Below are 24,310 nucleotides of genomic sequence, written 5' to 3' on the forward strand. Positions count from 1 at the left end.
CGACATAGTCAAACACAGCTTCATTCTCTCGTTAAGAGAGCCAATCCTATTCTTTCTTCACATCGGTGTTGACGTCGGGAGGAAGGAATTGAGCATAGAACTCTTTTTTGAACTCCTCCCAATCTTTGGGTTTGCGTTTTTCAAGAATGGTAGTAAGCCACCACTTGCTAGCTGTATCTTTCAGATACATGCTAGCATGGCATAGTTTCGAGCGTTTCAAGAAATTACCTTTTGCAAAGGCCACCTAGAATTGTTGAATGAAAGCGAGAGCCTTCGTAACAACCCTCTTTCCATTACAGCATTCGAATTTGACATCTTTATCCCCAGCTTTGAACGCCTTCTTCTTCTTCTTGTGGTGTCAAGACCACTTCTTGGAGATTGTGAGGATTAATGGTGCTAATCCTATAATTAAGACTAAAACTTCATACTTAAGATCAAACTGAGACTCAAGAGACAAGAACACTTGTTGTTTGATTGATTGAATGAATGCTCGAAAACTGCATACAATAGGCTCCTTATATAGGAGACGAAGAGTCACAATTGAAAAGACACGTCTCATAGTGAAGAGACATGACTTTAGACGTAAAGACACATCCTTTGGACGAAGAGCTGCAACCATTGGTTGAAGGGTGTGACTAATCGTCGAAGGAGTGTGGCTTTTGGAAAAGAGGCATGTCTCTAGAGCGAAGAGTCGTGACCATCCAAGCGCGGGGGTTGTCCTCTGCATGTCACTTCTCGTATTTGCAACTAGGACAAGATGTAATAATGTAACAATAACAATCGTGACATTCCCTCCCATTTAAAATAAAACCTAGGGTAGTTGTAGAAACTCCGGGAGAAGGAAAATGTATTTCTGCTTGCTTCTGCATCCAAAGCTCTAGGTGTTAAGTCCCATGTCATGGCACTCTTAATGACCATAGCTATTTTGCCAAACTGAAAACTGATCATATCTGCAACTTGATTTGTGGCTTTGTCAAAGTTATTTGTAACTTTGAGTTTTGTCCAAGAAAAGATTGAACCTTTATCTGCATAAACTGAAACTATTGGTAAAGTGACTTGAGTTTTCTGTTGAGTGATGACCACTGGTTGGAAATCTACAAGGTATTCCATTGGTTTATCTGGAACAACGAAGTCCTCGTAAAGGGATGTCGTAGACTGAGACAGTGTAGTGTTTGAAGGTATATCCATTTGTAAAGGTTTATCTATGGAACAAGTTGTGTCCAAAGATTCAATTGCAGCGACTAAAGTCATGCTACAAGAGTCTCATCTGATTTATCCTTTGCACTGCTGAAGGTAAGGATTGGAATCTTCAAGTTTGAAAAATTAACATTGACCGCTGCATTTGGTATCTGTTCAGAGACAAAGACTTATTCTGCAAGGATGGTGACGAGGTGAATTTTTCTGCCTGGAACATGACCAAAGAAGGGGTTACGTGCTTGTTGGTTGTTACACAAGAACCAGAATCTTCTGCATCTTCAACTGTTTCAGCGGGTATTAAGGCTTCCAATTGAGAAGGGGAAGCTTGAGGGAGCTGTTGCTTCTTAGACCTCCAAAGGATCCTCTTGCACAAGGAAAGGATCAACAAATCTTCAATTTTACCACCATTAGACAAGAAAGACTTAAATGTAGGGCATGGCTCTCAAAGGGGAACTTGTCCAACGTCGCGGCATTCACGACCAAGTACTTGACTAGGGTCGGATACATGTGCCACCAAGTAAGCCCATCTTGATATGGTTGATTTCTTTTTAAGATGAGATCCTTTGGAAGCTTCATGTTGCTACTTCTATTGCTGACGATTCCAATAAGAAGTTGGTTGCTTAGAACTATAACATTTCCAAGAATATTCATGTTGAAACTTTTGCTGCCCGCATAAAGGTACTTTGTTTCTAGTTGTCTCCGAAAATCCATGCTTTGGGTGAGGAAATTTGAGTTCCAAAGTCTTTGGTTTGAGTGGTTCTTCCTGGTCGGCCAGTAAAGCCGCTAATGAGGAAACTAGGCCTCGCGGAGCGCGAAGAAGTATAATCTTGAAGAGTCCAAACGAGATCCCATCGATGTAACAATAGAGATAGCTTGTTGGATCTGCCCTTTTAAAATTGCTAAAGGACCGTCGGGCATAATATGGTCGTCGCCATCTTGTCATCCGGCCATGCTGACTGCTCAGCGAAAGTAACTGATAACTTGGAATAAGCTCACGAATTGATACTTCAAGAGCAGGAACTATTTTTGGAGCGGGTTCCTCCTTTTGCTAAGGCTCGAGAACAGGAACGGGAACTGGAACCAATTCAAGCAATGGAAGTGGTTCCGGAGCCGGGAGAGACAGAGGAGGATTTTCGGGAAGGATCTCTTCAAGCAGTTCGTCTACGTAGGACAGGTACGGGACTGGAACATCATAGGCTTCGTTGTCCATGGGAAATGTGAAGCCGGCATGGATTAATCACCGCGAGGGCGTGTGTGTGAAGCAACTCTGGCGCTGTGTGCTTCTCTACAGCATAATCTGCAACTTACTTAAGGAGAATTCGTTGGCTGCCATGTTTTAGTCCGTGTCCTTTTGTGTTAAAATTATGCCAAGTCACCCACTTTGGCCGTGCACCTAATTAGGTCCGGCAGATAAAACTTAAAATTAAGTCTCAAAGGCTTAATTTTCAGCCATCATCAAAAACTCTGCATCGTAACTCTTCAACAGCGTAAACCTTGAACCGCCGTAAAAAATTTGCCACGCTACTGTTTGGGCTGCCGCTTGGGAAAAGGTGTGCTGCCAGGTAATCTGCTACCCAAGGGGTGCAACCTGTCGCATGGAAAGTGTCCGATCGCGATGGCCTTCCACTAGAAAAGGTGCGAGCATTGAGGGCGAAGAGGTGCAACCCGAGGAAAGGGTGCATGTAATTCTCGCGGTACACACACATCGCTATCGTGTCTGTTATATGCAAAGTATTAAGCAAAACAAATTCAAATTACCTCATGCGTAGCAATCGTGTGTGTACCACCTTTCTTCTCCTTCCATGCAACTTTGGGAGAGGGGCTAGCGGCGTAGTGGCAAGGGTGAGAGGCTCACAACCTTTGGGTTCCGGGAAAAAAATTGCTATGATACCACTGTGAGGATTAGTGGTGCTAATCCTATAAAGACTAAATCATACTTAAGATCAAACAGTGACTCAAGAGACTGTTGTTTGATTGATTGACTGAATGCTTGAAAATTGAGTACAATAGGCTCCTTATATAGGAGACGAAGAGTCACAATTGAAAAGACATGTCTCATGGTGAAGAGACATGACTTTTAGACATAAAGACGAATCCTTTGGACGAAGAGCTACAGCCATTGGTTGAAGAGGTGTGACCAGTCGCGTCGAAGGAGTGTCTTTTGGCGAAGAGGCATGTCTCTAGAGCAAAGAGTCATGACCATCCAAGTGCAGGGGTTGTCCTTGGCATGTCACTTCTCGTATCTGCAACTAGGACAAGCTGTAATAATGTAGCATAGTCACAATCGTGACAGAGATGGCTTTGGAATCTTTGTGTGCTGGAATTTTGCGTCGACTCTTCCTTTGATCTTCATCTTGCTTTTCTGCTTTCAATGGTTTATCTACAGCCTCGTCCGGGGTAACTCAAGTTTCTCATCAAGAATGATATTATCCGGGTTCTTTATAAAAGAGTAATTTGGCGAGTAAGTTGGTGAAAGGATTTCTTCTTCTTTGTGTTGTCGGGAGGTTCCTATTGCAGGATCCCTCTGAGACTGTGTTGGAGCCCCAGTCTGAGGTATTCCATGAGTTGGCACTGAGGGATTATGAGGTGGCTCTCCACCATCTTTGCTTTCCCCTTTTCAAGGGTCTTAAGCACTTTCTGTACTTCTGGCTCAACAAGGGCGGCTTGCAATTCTGCCATCTGTTGCATGAACCGCTCGAGCTCTCTTGCTTGTCATACTATGATGGCTATTTTTCTGCAAAGGATCGTCTCTCCTTAGTAAAGGAAACGAGAGGACCTTGCTCTGATAACACTTCCACAGAAACGGAAGCGTGCACTTAATACTTTAGAGTTAATTTACTATTTATTGTAGGATTCTAACGACATAAAATTGAGAAAATAATGCAGAAAATCGACACAACACTAGGGACCACAAGATGGGCTAGTCCCCCCCCCCCCCCCCCCCCAAGAGATTATTATTAATTTTTGAACTGTTACAGGCACGAGAACCCGAAATAGAATTCACTACTCATGTCCCAACTACTTTTCTAATGCATTAAGATGCATGGTTTCATAAGTCTATTGGCTGAAATTCATCGTACTTGTAGCCGAAAACGGATGTCTGCTTCGTACTGGAATTTTCTTCGCGGGAGAAGCTTCTACTAATACACCTTCATAAGTTCAGAATAGTCTGAACTCACGAATCATAAGAGGGAATAAAGCACTCATAAAACTATAAAAGCAAGGAACACAAGAAAAGAAAAAAGGGATGTCCACATGAGTTCTCCTTGGCGCAATCTGCTTCTCGAATGCGTCAGAGTGCTGAAATTTTCGTGAGCAGCTGGTACTGCGCTTGTCTGAGTGCAGGTATTCCCCGTAGACACGCAACTGGTACTATGCTTGTCTGAGTGGAGTTGTTTCCCGCATGGACGCACACAAGCTCCTATGGCTGCTCTACCTCTGTCGCGCACTTCACAGCCTTTGCATGGCCATCATGGACACCCGAGCAAGAAAATCGTGAGGAGAGAGAGAATTGGCTGAACTGAGAGCCAAGAGAGAGGACTCTGTGTGTGGGTGAAACTACTACAGAGAGCCACAAACTGGTAGCGCTTTCTCCTTATAAGCCTTGCACATGCTGATTCCTTGCCATATATGGAGAGAGAGACAGAGGTGCTCGCAAATTGCCAACGTTGGCCTTTCTAAATTTTCTACGCTAGTTTGCTGTAGTTTTTAGTCTTATTTTAACGTTAAGTCACTTGACCGTGTTCATACTGACCAAGCCACTCATTTTCAAAAGGTTTTAAACCTTAGGCTTAAAAATGAGCGTAAGAATCTAGTTTTGTGGCAATCTGGAGCATTTATAACTCGGCCAATTTTATGACTCTCCCGACTCAATCTGCCGACTCCCACTGGGACATATTTCCACTGTGTTTGGCCGATCACTTCTTGGACGGCCACCACAAAACTATTGAATTATAGCTTTTCTGAGCGAACTAGGAAATTTACAGTTCATAATTGGTACCAAAAAATTCATAAATTTATTCTCTGTGCACAAAAATCATTTTCATTTATCTATAACCGTAGCTAAAAATATTACAAGAAAGGCCAAAGTCTAGCACTCGAGCAAGAATCTTATACACAAAAGAGAGGAGAGTAATGGACGCCACTCACAAAGCAATGTGTGATCTTCCCCCTTTGGTGTAAGTGTAATGAGCCCCAAGCTAAGCAAAGATGGCATTTGACCAGTGTCAAAATCTATTGGAAACCCCGGAGAAGAGACAAGTGCAAGACGTCCCAATAGTCAAGGAAAAACTGCCTAGTGAGGTCATAATCCCCCGGACAAGCAGCAACATCAATACCTACAAGAGCATCATGCATCTCTCTAGGTGTAAAAGTGGCAACAACAAACTACTCCTCAACGAAGGGACTCCGGGCTCAGAGAATGACCAAATCTCCTCTATGGCACGAAGCGTGTCCATTGTGGCTGGCAACGCTGTGAACAGCAACTCCATAGCGATCTCCAAAACTCTGTCCAAATCATTACATACATATCCGTCTATGTCCCGTGTCCAACAGAGAACAAACAGTACTTGTCACGTGCACATATATTCTTATGTGCATGTGGACAAGCTGTAACTCCTATTTCTAGGGTTTAGGACAGCATAGGAAGTGTTATGGCACCCTTGTGAGCCTGTAGGCAGGAGGACCCGCATGTCCAGGCACTTTAGATTAGTTGCATACCCTTTGATTGCACATGAGCATAGCCAGTGTCTCCTACGTGTAGGCGTTGGGGAGTGTTTCCATACAATTGCATTAGTACCCAGCGTAGGAATTTATCTACATGTAAAGCACCTATTATAAGTGAGTTTATTAACTCCTCAATAATTGCCTTTTTTAGAAATCGTGGGATTTTTATTGGCATTGCCCGATCCAGCTTTAATCCCATATATAAGTGACCCTAGTAGTCACTTCTCAAGCATAAGTTAATACCCTCAGTACCAGCACCAAGTACCCGCGGTACCTCAGCATCCATGGAGTTTTTCATCAGCATCCACAATTCCCTGGAGTTTTTGCCTAGTATCAGCCTACCGTACTAGATTCAGACCGCAATGACAGATCAGCCCTAGCATTAGCAGTTTTCAGCCATATCCTCGCCGTATCGCCGCAGATCCGCCATTCACACCAGCATTTTCAGATCCATACCTCAGATCAGCCCAGCGTTTTCAGATTTCAGCCCATCGTCTCGACAACACTTGCAGATCCCATCAATTCCACCAGCGCTTTTGCATTTCAACCCTTAGCCTCGCATAACCAAGCATCTACAACAAGATCCCATGAGCATCTCAACATCTATACGACCATTGTATCAGCATTTGTGCAATCTACAACAAATATCTCTCTAGTGATAGAGAGGGGGGCCCTTGGAGGGGGTTTTGGGATCCCATCTGGTGTTAGGCTTCTCTCTCTCTCTCTCTCTCTCTCTCTCTCTCTCTCTCTCTCTCTCTCTCTCTCTCTCTCTCTCTCTCTCTCGTCGGCTAGATCTTCAAGGTCTCCTGGGATAGTTTCCTACGACGTTCAAACTCTCCTCCTCTTCTTCTTCCTCTCTCTCTCTCTCTCTCTCTCTCTCTCTCTCTCTCTCTCTCTCTCTTTTTTTGGGGAAAAAGTCAGGGCTGTATATTACTGAGTACAATATAATCCCCAACGGATGCCAAAATAGCCTATCACGTGGGGTGTACAAGCTAAATGTAAGGAGGAGAGCCACTATAGTGACAACTCGACTAAAACAATCTCATCGTGGTCGGTGTGACGAGTGGAGGAGAAACCACCGAGGAGGGGCATAATGCCACGTAATCTGGCCACCTGTAAGTGTGAAGAAGAGTGGGGATCGTGCCCAACGCCGAAGGAAGGCAAATCGGCGAGCCTTGGCTGCTCGAGATGCACCTGAGGAAGAATCCCACTGCCAAATCAGGGTGTGAATGATGTCCAGCCAAATGGCAGTGAGGGTATCCTGAAGGAGCTGTGGAGCCGCACTTAGAATGTGGAGACAACGAGCTCTCCAAACATTCCATAGTGTAATACTAGTGATGACTGAAAAAACCTCATCACGTGTCTGAGAATCCCCCTGCCAAGCAATCTGTGGTAGCATAGCCAAAGTCCCTCACCGATAACCAGCCGAGGTAAGCATAAAGGCTGGATTTGTGTCTGAGCCCTCGTAAAAAAGATGGGGGCCGGGCATTGGCATCAACCATGAGACAGATCCCCAAGTAAGAAATCCATGCTGAACACCTACTCTGCTAAGTAGAAAGCAAACTGCAAGCCACAATACATGGGAAGCTGAGCATGACCAAAGACGGTATGCAGGTGACTCAAGGAGTCGCAAAGGACAATGAGTACATAACGGACCATGACCCATAGTAGCTAGCCAAGTCCCAACTAGAAGTCCCGCATGTGCAATCATCCACATGAAAAAAGAAATACGACGAGCCGCATGTAAATCCCAGATGGCGGACCAAAACTGTTGCAGATAGGCATGAGAGAGGCCTGAATGTAACCAGAAACGCATACGAGTGAGCTGCTCTGGTTGCTATCTCATCAATGCTAACCGTCCAATCCTGACATTGTACTCAAAGAAGGATACAGGTGCACAAGTGGGGTCAGAGTGAGGCCAATGCCACTCTCCTGGATCCCAATAAAGCTGAGATAGGGCACGACCCTCCCACACCCAGAGCCTCCAAAGTGCAGCATCAACGGAAGCGAAACGGGTGTCAACACAACGACGCTTCCCGCGGGAGCCAACTACTCTGATGGCCTCCCATCGAGCTCCGGGAAGGACAAGGTGCGGAGAGGTGGCATCATATGTCAATCTAGCATGAATCCCCTCAGACTGGTCAGTATCAACTGTGAACAGCATGGTGTCTAAACTAACTAATAAGAGAGTGCTCTGAGCAAAGAGGCCTTCCCAGCCACAATGGGGAGGCATCTGAACCGTGCTTCTCATGACTGCATCCCACTGTGAAGGAATGGCGGAATCAATCTCAAGCAGTCTGTCTGTCACCCCGCGACCAATGTCATAATGTTCTGCCACAAAATCAACATCCAGCATCCGTGTCTCATGAAACAACCGCATAGAGGCAGCAGGGCCAGCGTCCCAGGCAGCCCAATCAATGTGAGTCCTCTCTCCAAGCTGACGGGGTGGATTAACCGAAGAATCAAGAATTGCAGTATTCCAAATGAGAGGCTGGCGCTCAATCCCCTCACGACATGAGGGAGGTGAGCATATGATAGCCCGTCGCATGGAAACCCAAATTTGAAGGAGTGATCGGATGAAGGAGGAGAGGGAGGTGGTGGACAAGGGGGCATCAGTAAAAAGAAAACGATACCCTGTCTGCCAAGTATGACCATCTCTAGTGCCAAGTCGTGGAGTCACTGCACAAAGAGCGGCCTGAAGAAGCATCTTCCAAGGTTCTTGTCCGGGAAAAAGACCCCGAACAATAAGCTTGCTAAGAAGGGCCCGGCTCTGTAACTCTGGATCAGTAATGCCAAGGCCTCTCTCTGACCTAGGACGAATAATCGTGGACCAGCGAACTCGAGCACGGGTATCAGTAGTCCCATCTGTGCCACTCCATAAAAAGTTCCGCACTAGGCGGCGGAGCGGAGCTATCACACCAGAATGTAACATCCAACAAGAAGCCGTATACCATACTGTAGCCAGAATGACCTGGTTGGCGACCAATGCACGGCTAGCCAACGACAGATGACGTGAGACCAATGGCATAGCTTCCTGCGAATAGACTGTAGTACGAGCGCAAACTGCTGCTATGAGGTAACATCTAGTCCAACCTGAAAGCCCAGATATCTGCATGTCTGACCCAGTCGCAGCCATGTGAAACCATCAGCTACCCCCCAAGTAGGTATGTCATCACTGCCAACCAGTAACCCATAGGATTTATGCCAGTTAATGCGTGCACCACTCGCAATGCAAAAAACCTCTAGGGCCTCCCGCATGGCATCAAGAGCAGCTAACAAATAGCGTAACATGAGCATAGTATCATCAACAAACTCCTGATCGATAAGGTATGGCGCTGTAGGTACTGGCATGGTCAAGCCACAAAATGCATGACTCTAAGCACGAAGAAAGTCGAACATAGTCTCTCCTACAAACAAACACAGATATGCTGCTAGAGGACATCCCTGACGGACAGATCGAGAAAGCTCAAAACTGCGACTGACACAACCACCAATAGTAATAGCACTGCTGGCAATCCTAAAGAGAGTGAAATGCTTGAGATCCATCTCGAAGGGAAACCCATCCTGGCTAAAGTTCCTTCGAGAAAGTCCCACTCAACACGATCGTATGCTTTCTCGAAGTCAAGGATGAAAAAAGAGAGAGGCTCAGAAGATGATCTGGCCCACTCCACTGCCTCATAAAAAGTGAAGATATTATCCAAGATGCATCGATCCATGACAAAGCCTGTCTGAGAAGTATGAATAATATCTGGTAAGAACGGCCGCAAGCGATGGCTGATCATATAACGCTTCAATGTGATGCACCATTGGAAACTAAATGGGAAGCTTTCAAAAAAGCTATTTGTTCTTGTGCGGAAGAATGCTTTGCCATAAAGCATCTCCATGGTATCAACAAAGATAGATCACGCAAAAGGTGGTTTGATAAAGAATGTCAAGATGCTCGAAAGTCCTTGATAAAGCTTGATGCAACTATGGACAAAGACAACTATCAAAGTCATTTGCATACATACAAGGCATTGATTCAAAAGAAGAGAAGAAGATGGGAAGTAAAGCAACAAGAATTTCAAGTCCAAGAAAAGGCACATGCATGTGGAAGATTTTGGAGAAACTTGAGAGGCAAGCGGATTGAGAATTTTGGTAACTTGAGTCTAGTGGATATGTACACACATTGTAGGCAATTATATGAGCAAGAAAATACTGAAAAAAATGCCATTTTATGGTTCACTCCCATGTATGCCGTCTTTTTTTACTATTGAGGATGTATGCGGTGAGCTTGAAAAGTTGGCCACTCGCAAGGCAGGAGATCTTCAAGGTATCAAGCCGGAGATGATCAAATGGACGGGAGATTTTACCCATGAGTGGATATGTGATATGTTCAACCTTGCACTTCAACATGGTATGCCTTATGATTGGAGTACTAATTGGGTTAAGCCTTTGCATAAAGGAGGGGATGTAAAGAATGTAAGCAACTACCGGACTATAATGATTGGGTCTCTTATGGCAAAGTTGTTTGGGTGCATAATGGAAATGAAATTGAGTGATTGGGCTGAAGAGAATGACAAGCGTGCAAAGGGACAAGCGGGTTTTCGTCGATGCCATAGCACCATTGATCATCTTGTCACTCTTCGTGTTCTCATGGAGGAAAGTCGGTTGAAAGGCAAGCGATTGTATTGTTGTTTTGTGGACTTTAAGAAAGCCTTTGATATGATTCCACGTAACAATTTGTGGAGAAGGATGGAAGAACTCCAAGTGCCAAGTGAGTTTATGCTTGCGGTTTCTCGAATCTATGAGAAGGTGATTTGTCAATTGCGCATGGGAAGAGAAATTTCAGAAATTTTTGTAAGCACTATTGGGGTTAAACAAGGATGTCCATTGTCACCAACTCTCTTTGGTCTATGCATCGATCAATTGGAACAAATGGTACTTGACTTTATGCAAGAAGAAGGCATTGAAGAGGTCACTATTTGCAATGCGGTAATCATGCTTTTGTTGTATGCGGATGATGTAGTGCTTCTAGCACACACTTTAGAAGATGCACAAAAGCTTATGGTTGTCCTTGAGAACTTTTGCTTGCATAGTGGGCTGATTGTAAATGAATCCAAAACAAAGGTTATGCTTGTGAAAACCAACCATAAGGAGAAGCCATGCATTGTGTACAACAACGAGACACTTGAAGTTGTTGAGAGCTTTAAGTACCTTCGCCTTGAGGTTCCATCCAATCACAAGTGGCATGAATGTGCTATGCGTCGTTTGGAAGCGGGAAAGAGAGCATATTATGCATTTGAGAACATGTGTAATGCGGGAAACATCAAGTGTTGGGTTCTCAAGAAGTATCTTTTTGATGCATTGGTGACACCGGTTCTTCTTTATGGAGTTGAAGTGTGGGGCGGGAGCATCTCAAAGTCTACTTGGAAAGAGTTTGAGAATGTCCAAAAGCGTTTTCTTACAAACTTTCTCCAAGTTAAGACACAAACACCATATATGCTCCTACTTCTTGAGTCGGGATCTCTTCCAATTGAGGTTATGGGCATGGAAAGGGTTGTGGAGTACATGATAAAGATGCGTCAAAACCCCTCACATCGACTTCCTACAATTGCATGGGAAGCAAGCAAAAAAGTTCAAAAGACGCATAAAAGCAAGATCTTGAGCACGGGATGGATGCAAGACATAAAGAAGTGGTTTGGGAGATGGGATGCATTACACTTGCTACATGATGCTTCAATTGACTCTCAAGTGAATGAAGCTTTTCTACAACGCCAATGTATTACGGCTTGGGAGAAATCCGGTGGGTCACGCTTCATACATTACACCACCTATATTGCCCCCAACTACAAAACCTTGTTCTTCGCTGAGAGAGGAAACCGTACTCACACTTACATGCTTGAGCCTATTCCCTTGTCCGCGATACGCACTATCGCAGCAATTCGGCTTAGCTCCCATTTTCTTCAATGCGAGATAGGGCGTTGGGGCAATGGAGAAGAGTCAAATCGATTGTGCACATTATGCTCACTGCAAGTTCGAGAGTCTGAGTACCACACACTACTAGAGTGCTCAGCTTTTGATCACATCCGAACTTGCTTCTCTCACATTTTCAGCCATAACTTAGACCTACACACTTTCCTCTCCCAGCCAAAGTGTGGGCTCTCCATTGCGACTCTCATCACTACAATTTTGGAGCATCGAGAGTCACTCATCAGCCATACACATACTACATCACATGTAACTTTGGTCCCATAGGTCATATTTGACCTCCGAGGACGATAATAAAATCTCTCTCTCTCTCTCTCTCTCTCTCTCTCTCTCTCTCTCTCTCTCTCTCTCTCTCTCTCTCTCTCTCTCTCTCTCTCTCTCTCTCTCTCTCTCTCTGGCTGAAAAGTGGATTGAAGTTGTCAAGAAGGGGAAGGGCAAGGACATTCCGGCTACACCCGACATCATCAACAAGACACTTGATATGAACAACGAAGAAAGGTACGCGCTCTACACGTGAAAGTGACCGGCATAAAAGATTCAAATACGGTGGACCAAGAGGTGAAGAGCCTCATGTCAATGATGGGGGTGGAGAAGCCCTCACACACACAAGCTTGGAGAGTGGGCAAGAAGAATGAAGGTAATGGGGAGGGTTCAAAAGAACGGGCTCTCATTTTGCGCTTTCCCTCCATGGAAGAAAAGAAAGACTTTTTAAAGAAGAGGCCAACCCTCAAGAAAACAAGTATCTTTTTAGGAGATGACCTTACCCTCTCACAGCTTGCACATATGAGAGAGGTCATGCCCGAGATTAGAGCAGCAAGGGAGAAGGAAAAGTTAGCCTTTTACAAAGATGGGCGAGTAGTGATTACAAAGCACCGCTCTACATGACGGTGCGAGACCTATGGGACCACTCTCAAGATGGCGGTTTGGAACTGTAATGGTTCGTATAGACTTGATGTGGGGGCCTTTGAGGACAGCTTCAAAGACAGAGACATTGTTTTCTACTCAGAGACTCATCAGGCTCCAAGACAGTTGATGCCGCATATATCAGGATACAGATGGGAGACAGCTTGCCGGACATGCACCAGATCTGAGCATGGGACTAGAGGATCAGGAGGTGTAACAGTTCTTTTCAGAGAGGACCTCCAACCACTACTGCACATAGTTCGGAGAGATGATCAGGCCAGATACATGTGGGTGAGGCTGAGGGTAGAGACTGGACGTTTCTTGTACATCGCCATATGCTATTTTCCTCCCAGCACTTCAGTATATGCTTCACCTAGAGGACAGTCTCCTTACTCTGTACTTGATGATGATATTTGGGAGTTCTCCATGGATGGAGACATCATACTATTGGGGGCATAGTTACCAGGAACGGGAAACCGGAACGGGAACGGGAACGGGGAACGGGAACGTGGAACAAAATGCCATTCCCTGTTACGGGTACTCACGTTTGAAACACGGAACGGGGATTTGGAACGGGAACTTGGAATGGGAACGGGGAATGGAGACCTGAAAATGGCCATTCCCTGTTACTATGATTGGGGGATTTCAATGCCCGTACAGGCACTTCATAGACGGTTTTCTATGACACCTCAAAGGAGATGCTCAGAGAGCTAGAGCCAGAGGAGATGGGGCTTGAGAGATGCTCACACGACAGAGTGCATACAGAGTATGGGAGATACCTCATGGAGATAACGACTACTCACAGTTTAGCCATACTCAATGGCTTACCGACCTTCCCATCATCTACAAGATTTTACAGTGGGGCCCAGGCCTGTTGGCATAGCAGTAGATCATGCACTTTTGACATTATGAGTCTCCTTTGAGTACAATACATCTCAAGCCTCTCGGGGTGGTAGACATCCACGCTATACTTTTACACCAGAGACTAACTCAGTCTATGCAGAGAAGATACATAGACTTTTAAGCACATCAGAGCCAGTATACACAGTGGAGGAGATCGTGTCTATGCTGACAGTGACATTACATGGGGCAGCGACAGAGGCATACCCACACACTTAGCCTGGTCAAAGACGTCGTTCTAGGCACATGCCTCAGGACAGCTGGTATGATGAGGAGTGTCGACAGAGGAGAGCCCAGATCCAGGGGAGCTTGCATTGGGAGTGATCACCTATAGACAGTCTCGTATTGCTACAGAACGACTAGTACGACGGAAGAAGCGAGCTTTCTTGGTCTAGATGGAGCAGGATTTATGTCAGCTCTTCCTTAGTAGAGATTCAGGAGAGGCTTGGCATCTATTCCATGTGTAGTCTCCCCCACCAGTGATTACTTCTACGGAGATATGGGGGCAGTATGCAGCATCATTATACACTGTACCTGGAGAGCCACCACTACCAGATCCACCACAGCCATGTCCGGCTACGAGCACCTTCTTTACCACTGAGATGGTAAAGGAGGCCATTGATAGGATGAAGACCAGACAGGCACAGGATCATGAGGGTTTGGTAGCAGAGCACATTATACATGCTGGGGACTTGTTGGCAGAGATGCTTGCACGGTTGTTCAACCGTGTCATGTGTGAGGGCTTTCCTAAGTCTTGGAGATTGTCTACTATTGTACCTATCTTCAAGACAGGAGACCCCACAGTGCCAGGGAATTAACGTACTATCATGGTAGGATACACATTGGCACGGTTGTATGCATCCATCCTTGAGCGTAGGCTGAGCAGTTGGGCAGAGACTATGGGCATACGGGCACCTAGACAGGCTGGTTTCAGGAGGGGTTTCTCCACACTGGATCATGTCTTTACACTCAGAGCTATCATTGAGGAGGGTCGAGCACATGGTAGACGGATATATTGCAGCTTTGTGGACTTCCGCAAAGCTTTTGACACAGTACCGAGGGGGTACCCACAGAGCTGATATGGGGGATTATGGCATTGTACAATTCAGTGATGGCTCGTGTACGCACCCCAGAGGGGATATCTGACATAGTTCACTCCACTATCGGAGTGAACCAGGGATGCCCATTGTCCTCTACTTTATTTGGTATGTATGTTGATGAGATCTCTGATTATATTGACAAAGGAGGAGATAGAGGTGCTCAGCTTGCAGGGACATGGATCCCTCTTTTATTATATGCTGACGATATTGTGTTAATATCAGACTCACCAGAGGGTATGCAGAGACATTTGGACGCATTGCATAGTTTTGCAGGGGATAGTGGATTGTCTATCAACCTTGGTAAAACCAAGGTCATGGTATTTAATACCACGCCACAGTGGGTCAGGAGATCAGCACCTACATTCACATATGATCAGGACTGTATGGAGTACACTGATGCATACACATATCTTGGGGTGGTCTTTAGTGGACCGAGGTTCACACTGAGTGGCAGCAGACACTAGATTGACTCGTGCCTATGCAGCCCTAGGCAGTTTAAAGAGGATTTGTTCGCAGGTTCAGTTCCAGGAACCTCAAAGCTCTGGCTCTTCGACACTTTGGTCGCTTCAGTTATGCACTACGGGGTTCAGGTTTGGGGACCATCTATTGACAGTGCTGGATGGAGTAATATGGAGAGGCCCTTGGTATCTATGATTTCTAGGCTGATTAGAACCAAGGCCTCAGTTCCACATGACATCATACGAGCGGAGCTGGCTTCCCCACCTATGGAGACTGAGGCACTTACCAGATCAGTATCATTTGTACACAGCTTATGGGACACCACCAGGGACAGCTGGCATTACAGGGAGATACATCATGTTGGTATGCACAGATGAGCTCATGGTTTCAGAGGCATGGTTTCAGCATGGACAAGCTGCCCCCTTTCCAGTATTCTCTCGATGCACCATCTTTGGCTCTTACAGAGGAGAGGCTAGCCAGTCTCAGAGACAGATCACGGACTTCTTTAGAGCTGCCACTGGACACCCGGAGGAGCTACTACCACAGCAGAGCTCGTCGCCTCACACCAGAGGTACACTGATCGACCGAGGTGGGGAGATTCAGACACCCACGACTGCGAGGACTACACGGCATCGACGGAGGATGCATCAGAGGATTCGAATCACTTTGGCCCGACATGCACGACGCCCGATCAGACTACTGACCATGGAGGAGGTTGATGAGATCCGCCAGCGACCGATGCTTGATCTCTTGTGATCTAGCTATCCCAGCTAGCTGCTTAGTTCACACCTAGCAGTTTAGGATTCCATAGTATTTAATTTTGTCATTTTGTCATCTTGTTACTTTGACTTTGTATCAGATCTACCACATTATAACTTTCTAGTCTCATACGTCACTTTGGCCTTTTGAATACGTTAATATAACATTTCATTTCATTTCATCTCTCTCTCTCTCTCTCTCTCTCTCTCTCTCTCTCTCTCTCTCTCTCTCTCTCTCTCTCTCTCTCTCTCTCTCTCTCTCTCTCTCTCTCTCATGGATCTCCTGTGATTTAGCTCTTTTTGAGGATACACCCACATTGTGTTGTATTAGCCCTCTTTCACTACTCTCACCCCCTTACTCATATCCTACACAATTCCAACTAGCTGCTTAGCTCGCATCTAGCAGTTTAGGATTCTATAGTACCCCTTTTTTTCGGTACCTTTGATTTTTGGTACTTTTTGGTACTCAAACATTGTATCAGATTCACCGCGTTGTAACTTTTTGGTCTTAGGTTATTTTGGCTTTTTGAAGACCTTAATATAACATTTCATTCTCTCTCTCTCTCTCTCTCTCTCTCTCTCTCTCTCTCTCTCTCTCTCTCTCTCTCTCTCTCTCTCTCTCTCTCTCTCTCTCTCTCTCTCTCTCTCTCTCTCTCTCTCTCTGCGGGCCGTGAGCAGATACGCCATCACACTAGAGCAGGTTTCGGGGCTGCAAACCTTAGGCAACGCCCTCAGCTTTACAGGTTGCAGGTGCGGGAACAGCAAGCCCGTCCCACAGTGGGGGCTGCTCTCGGGTTCCATGCTCCAGAAGAGACAGGTCGCGTGAGGGGCTGGTTAATGTACACTCGGCAGCAAGCAGTGCTGCCTGCGGATACCTTACACAGGGGGTTGCGGGACTTATTGTTTACAGCCAGACAGAGGGACAGCGAGAGGTTGTTCCTGATTATCAGAGGCGCCCATACTTGGCTGTGGCGCAGGTCCTCCTCACGAGTACACGAGGGGGCAACAGGTCAGACATACAGGGAGCCTGCAGGGCTCTGGCAGATGCGAAATTGTCGCCACGAGCTGACCCAGTAGGGGGCCGCGTGTTTGCTGGTTGCATAGGCCGCGAGTAATTGAGCGGATGGCGCAGATGGAGAGGGAAATGAAGGAGTGGAAAACAAAGATGGAAGGATGGTGGAAGGAGAAGGCCAACCTCCTTCAGATAGTCTTCAATGAAAACGCACAATGGAAGAAGGAGAAAGAGAGCCTTAACGCAGAAATACAGACACTCAAAGAAGAAGTCTCAGCCCTCAAACAAGAGAACCCAAACGCCGAGATACGAACACTCAAAAAAGAAGTCTCTGCCCTTAAACAGGAGCTTGCAGATAGAGTAAGCAGTGGACTAGAGGAAGGCGAATTTCAGCCCTCGATAATAGATGAAATCAAGGAAATCAAGGAACAGGTTAGGATGATCACAGAGGAAGAGAAACTGAGTGTGGCAAAGACATCTTCATGAGCGGAGATGATAACAAGGACACAGAAAAAGGCGGACGAGGCCGAAAAATGGATTGAGGTCGCCAAGAAAGGGAAAGGTCAAGAAACCCCTTGTACACCGACGCTTATCAACATGACCCTCGAAGAGGAACAAAGAAGGCGGATGCGAGCACTACATGTGAGAGTGACCGGTCTCAAGGACATAAACAATGTGGAGAAAGAGGTCACAAGCCTTACCTCCATGATGGGGATGGAGAAGCCTTTGCACACAAAGGCATGGAGGGTAGGTAAGAAAAGTGACGGCACGGGAGAGTCTTCAAAGGGGAGAGCTCTCATACTACGCTTCCCCTCGTTGGAAGAGAAGAAGGAATTCTTGAGGAATAGGCCTGCTCTCAAAAAGACAGGTAATTTCCTCGGGGATGACCTGACTCTCTCACAGCTCGCACATATGAGAGAGGTAATGCCAGAGATTGCAGCGGCAAGGGAGAAGGGAAAGATAGCCTTTTACAGAGATGGACGGGTGGTGATTTTAGAGCGGCGCACTGCATGACGATGCAAGACCTATGGGACCACACTGAAGATGGCTACCTGGAATTGTAATGGGTCTATGAGGTTGGACGTGGGTGCATTTGAGGACAGTTTCAAAGACAAGGATATTGTATTCTTCTCAGAGACTCATCAAGCCCCTAGACAGGTAATGCCACATGTGATGGGATACAGATGGGAGACAGCTCACAGGACAAATGCGAGGTCTGAGCATGGGAGTAGAGGTTCAGAAGGAGTAGCAATGCTATTCAAAGAGGAACTACAACCAACTGTATATTGTACGAAGAGATGATCATGCTAGATATATGTGGGTGAGACTGAGAGCTGACACAGGTCGATTCCTATATATTGCCATATGTTACTTTCCTCCCAGTACATCCGTGTATGCTGCATCCAAAGGGCAGTCGCCTTTCTCTATTCTAGATGATGACATATGGGAGTTTTCTAGGGATGGTAATATCATTCTCCTAGGGGACTTCAGTGCCCGAACGACAACTCGCAGACAGTCTTCTACGACACTTCAGATGAGATGCTTAGAGAGCTGGATGTGGGTGAGTTGGGACTTGACAGATGCTCAGATGACAGAGAGCAGACGGAGTATGGGAGATACCTCATGGAAATGACGACTACACATGGATTAGCCATACTTAATAGCTTACAGCGATTTCCCGAAGCAACCGGTTTCACATGCTTTCCACACAGACATGGGGCCAGTACAGTGGATTATGTTATGACACAACCGAGCTTTGTCCCCTACATTCAGGATTTCACAGTGGGAGCCAGGCCAGTGGGCATAACAGGAGATCATGCTCTCTTGACACTCTCCGTTAAATTTCAGTATAGTACAACTCAGACATCAGGAGGCAGGTCACACACCCGCTATACATTTACACCAGAGACTGATTTCGTTTATACAGAGGAGATCTGGGACCGTCTATTGGAAGGTACAGCGGGCACAAATGGTACAGGCCTCTCAGTGGAGGAGTGCACCACTCTACTCACTGAGACACTGCATGGGGCTGCATCAGTGGCATACCCACACACTCAACTGGGCAAGAGACGACATTCTGGATTATGCTCCAGAATAGTTGGTATGATGAGGAGTGCAGAGAGATGAGAGCCCAGCTTTAGAGGGATCTTCTTTTAGGAGTCATCACTTACAGACAATCTCGGATTGCTTTCCGACGCCTTGTGCGACGGAAGAAGCGAGCTTACCTAGCTCAGATGGAGCGAGACTTATATCAGATGTTCTTGAGTAGGGACTCAGGAGAGGCATGGCGACTCTTCCATGAGCACTCCCCTCCCCCAGTGATTACTTCACCTGATGTGTGGGGCCAATATGCGACATCATTATATACGGTTCCTGGACAGGAACCCCTTCCAAACCCTACCAAGCCTTGCCCAGCTACGAGCACTTTCTTTACACCTGAGATGGTACAAAGGGCCATCGACAGGATGAGGACCGGGAAGGCATATGATCACGACGGTCTAGTAGCGGAGCACTTTATACATGCAAGGGATATGCTGATGGAGGTTCTCATAGTGTTGTTCAATCGTGCCATGTGTGAGGGATTACCTGAGACTTGGAGGTTGTCTAATATTGTGCCCATCTTCAAGGCTGGTGACCCTACAGAGCCTGGGAACTACCGCACTATTATGGTTGGACACACATTGGCACGGTTGTATGCATCTATTCTGGAGCAACACTTGAGTAATTGGGCAGAGGGCGAGGGTGTACGAGCAAAGGGTCAAGCCGGCTTCAGGAGGGGTTTCTCCACTCTTGATCATATTCTGACACTCAGGGCCATCATTGAGGAGGACAGAGCACATGGGAGACGGATCTATTGTAGCTTTGTGGATTTTCGCAAAGCATTTGACATGGTACCAAGAGCTCGATTGATGCGCAGACTGCAGGAGATGGGGGTGCCCATAGAGGTGATTTGGGGGATTATGGCTTTGTACAGATCATTGGTGGGACGTGTACGCACTCCGGAAGGGGTATCTGATTTAGTTCACTCTACTATTGGAGTGAAACAGGGCTGCCCATTGTCTCCTACTCTATTTGGTATGTATGTTGATGAGGTGTCCGATTACATTGACAGAGAGGGTGACAGGGGTGCCCAACTGGCAGGGACGTGGATCCCATTGTTGCTATATGCTGATGATATTGTGCTGATATCTGACTCACCAGAAGGTATGCAACGACATTTGGATGCACTACGCAGTTTTGCAGAGGATAGTGGACTATGTGTAAATCTAGGTAAAACCAAGGTTATGGTGTTTAACACCACACCGCAATGGGTCAGGAGATCAGTACCTACTTTCAAATATGGTCAGGAGATTGTGGAGTATACAGATGCATACACTTACCTGGGGGTAGTCTTTACTGGGCCGAGATTTTCTTTGAGAAGAGCAGCAGAGACTAGACTAACTAAAGCTGGTGCGGCTCTGGGAGGAATGGAGAGGATGTGTTCGCAGGTTCAGTTCCAGGAACCTAGGACAAAGTTATGGCTCTTTGATACTTTGGTTGCCTCTACTATGTTATATGGGGTGCAAGTTTGGGGACCTTCTATAGGCCAGGATGGTTGGAGGCGTATGGAGAAGCCCCTGGTATCTATGATCTCTCGGCTGATTAGAGCCAAGGTTTCCGTACCGCATGATATCATTCGAGCGGAATTAGCTGCCCCCCCTATGGAGATTGAGGCGCTTACCAGATCAGTCTCCTTTGTACACAGTCTGTGGGATACTACCAGAGACAGATATGCCAAGGTGGCTCTAGAGTCCTCCAGACAATTAGCTCTTAATGGGGATACATCATGCTGGTATGCACAGATGGCATCATGGTTTCAGACACATGGTTTCACCATGGACAGGTTGCCTCCTTTTCAATACTCTCTACAGGCACCCTTGAGGTCTCTGACACGGGTAGAGATTAATAGACTCATTCGTCAGGATCTGATTCAGCTGGACACGAGGAGGACATGGATAGAGCCGTTACAGGAGTTGGGCACGAAGATGGCTTTCTATAGAGAGCATCTTCTCCACCTCACGGGGGATGGGTTTGTGATTCAACCCAGCTATATGGACACGCATCTTTCGCATGGTTTGCGTTGTGCCATTGGCCAGATACGCACATCAGCTCGACATTGAGACTGGCAGATTCAGAGGGACACCAACAGACAACAGGATATGCCGCTTATGCCATCTAGAGCCAGAGACAGAAGTACATCACATATGTCATTGCACAGTGTACTATGAGATACGAGGCCGTTTTCATTGTCTATTCAGAGAAGGTTTTGGGCCTCTATCTAGGGTCATGAGTTATGAGGATCAAAGATGTCTTGGGCTATATCTACTTGAGTTACACAGGCATAGAGAAACTTTATTGAGGAGAGCTGAAGAGAGACATCCCCAGAGACAGATCACAGATTTCTTTACACTAGATATTGTACACCCAGAAGAACAGACAGAGGAGCAGCCAACGGTGGAGAGGTCTACCCGCACTACTGGCATTCTCATAGACCGAGCATTGGAGCTAGGAAGATCTAGACGACCCCCATGGAGAAGAGGAGCTACACAGTTTCGAAGGAGGCTACAGCAAAGGATTCAAGCCATACTCTTTCGTCGTCCAGAGTGCAAAATTCAAATGAAGATGGATCTCTACTCCCCTCCCATATTGTCTGCACATTGTACTGCTTAGTTTAGGATCCCGCAGTATTTATATTTTGTTATCCTAGTTTAATTTATTTTGTTAATCTGACTTTGTATCAGATACACCGCATTGTAACTTTCTGGTCTCATAGGTCACTTTGGCCTTTTGAAGACGTTAATATAACATTTCATCTCTCTCTCTCTCTCTCTCTCTCTCTCTCTCTCTCTCTCTCTCTCTCTCTCTCTCTCAAAACCTTCACACAGTATCATTCACTCTAGTCTTTGCACATCTCTTTTGAAGCAAAAGGAACTCTCTCATTCAGTAAGAGGAACTCTCTCATTCAGTAAGAGCATTCACCATCAATCACTTCCGCTGCAATTAACATTACTTCCAGAATCTCTCTCCTGATATAAATGAAAGGAATCTTTGTTCATCCTATCTGCCTTAAGAATCCATGTAGAAACTGAGGCATGATGGACAAACTAAGATCTCAATTGTTGCCATTCTCTGTCAATGAAAAAACATCCTAACACCAAAGGGGTATGATAACCCACGCTCATGTCTCTGCAAATGTTCCTTGAGCGAAGAGGGAGCTGCCCTACATGTGGTAGTGGACAAAATAACGCAAGAAGCTATATATGGTCAACAGGATTGCGTGTAGGCTCCCGAGGATCACTCCGAAGGGAGAGTAGATGCTCTTTCAGCTCTGGGTCAAAAAGTACATGATTAGGGATGCAAGATCCACGGCGAGGAGCCGAGGCTCAAGCAAATCTATGTAGTAATGTGCAAAGAAATGGGGGCATGATCAGAGAGCATTGTTCCCGCTAAAATAAAGAGCTCACCCCCTCGCATTGCTGCCCAATGGCCATTATCTTTATAGAACCTCTCCAGACTCCAATCTTTCCAAAAGATGCCCACCTTGGCATCTAAAACCCCAAGAGAAACTTGCAAAGCAGTGTATGGTTACACAGTACACGGGGACTCCCTGGAAGTTGTACTCTATGCTTATAAATATAAAACAAGGAAAATGGCTCGCTGCGTTGCTCCCCCTTGAGCTCTCTCCCCCGTTCATGCTGCTTACAACCCCGCGCCGCCATCGCCCTCCCGTCCCCCTCACCCCCCTCCTGCTCGCACTGTCCTCCCACAGCCCTGCCTGGTTCGCCTTAGCCGTGTCTCCCACAGCACTCCCGCCCTTCAACCCTCCACCTCACCCGCAGCCCCCCACCCCCCTCCAATTTACCCATTTCCCTCCTATCCCGCTCCACCAATCCCTCTTGCTTCCGTCATGTCGACCCTCCTTGACCTGCTTTGGTTCTCCCATGAGACAGGGCTCTATAGCAGCAAAGGTTGAAGTGGTACCTAGCCCACCAGCAGCAGATGACACAGATGGACGCTCGTGCTCCGCTGTAGAGGGACTCCGATGAAGCCCCCTTGCCCGATCCCGCCGAGCGCACCATCCGACTTGCTCTGTCGCCAGCAAAGCAAGCGCAATTCGCAGTAGAGGTGGAGCGCCTTCAAGCCACCTTTGTCATCTGCAACATTTATGGCAGTCGTCCTCATCGTGGAGAGGTATGCAACCTTCTGCAAGCCCGCCTTTTAGTAGAGGTGGGAAAGATCATTGACATCCAGCTTCTCAGGCGAGGATACTATCAGATAGAGTTTGAGACTCCCGAGACGGTTGCCAAGGTCATCTCGATGAGCCCGTTGGCCATCCAAGCGGTCAGAGCTCAATTTCGACAGTGGCGCCATGGGTTTGATCCAGCATCGTATGTTCTTGTCGAGGAGGCAGACTTGCCTATTTCGGTCTACTTCCCCGGCCTGCGGAGGGAGTACCTACCGCTTCTCTCCAAGATTGGTTCCGAGATCAGGACAATCTTGGAGACCCTGCTCACAACAGCTTCAGATGCAGCCCAGGCAGCCGGTGTGCCTTCAATACGAGTTTTGGTTCATGACACTCACTCTCCCGAAGGTGGTCCTTCTACCTAGGGTGAGTGGGGGATGGTTACGCGAGAGGGTGGAGTATTCGGGATTCACAAACCAGTGCTTCATTTGCAGCCAGATGGGGCCACTTAGCGAAGGCTTGTCTTCGCAGGAGATCTCGACCCACAACACATGCGCAGCCTCCCAAGGTTGAATGCCCAGCAGACAAGTACCCGGGACACACAGGCTGGTACCTCGACAGAGGCCAGCGATCAGATAGCTAACGACTGGCAGTAGCTGCCCGACCGCCGTCGACAAGGACGGGCTCGCCACACTGCCCCCCTTGGTGACCGACCTCCTACAGCTCAGCAACATTGGGTTCTTTCGACAAGGAATCGTTTTGACCCTCTCTAACAAGAGGCCCCTCCACCTATCTCCATCGCCTTCCCCCCTTCCACCTTCAGACTCCTCCGCTCCGCCGCCGCCTCCTCCACCCCCACCCCCACCCCCACCCACACCTCCCGCTCCGCTCCTCCTCTCCCCCCCGTGGAGCACTCAACCTCATCACCCGACCCATCCCACATTCCTCCTCAGCCGCAAGGGATTGGACACACATCTGCAGCGAGACGATCTCTTGCTAGTGCTTTCGCTACAAGTCGCATGGCTCGAGAGGGACAGCCCACCTTCAGACCTCTCCTTTTGCA

At 47.0% G+C, this 24,310-nt stretch overlaps 1 protein-coding gene and 1 pseudogene across 1 annotated transcript in view; one reads left to right on the plus strand and one right to left on the minus strand.

The window, feature by feature from the left end:
• Positions 1-24,310, minus strand: part of LOC147435410 (uncharacterized) — a 90,234-nt gene that overhangs the window by 31,411 nt on the left and 34,513 nt on the right. The gene's annotated exons all lie outside the window — the stretch shown is intronic.
• LOC147435411 (uncharacterized) lies at positions 1,413-18,239 on the plus strand (annotated as a pseudogene).

This window comes from Adiantum capillus-veneris, chromosome 18, assembly GCF_014529385.1.
Source record: "Adiantum capillus-veneris isolate H3 chromosome 18, ASM1452938v2, whole genome shotgun sequence".
Classification (NCBI taxonomy): Eukaryota; Viridiplantae; Streptophyta; class Polypodiopsida; order Polypodiales; family Pteridaceae; genus Adiantum; species Adiantum capillus-veneris.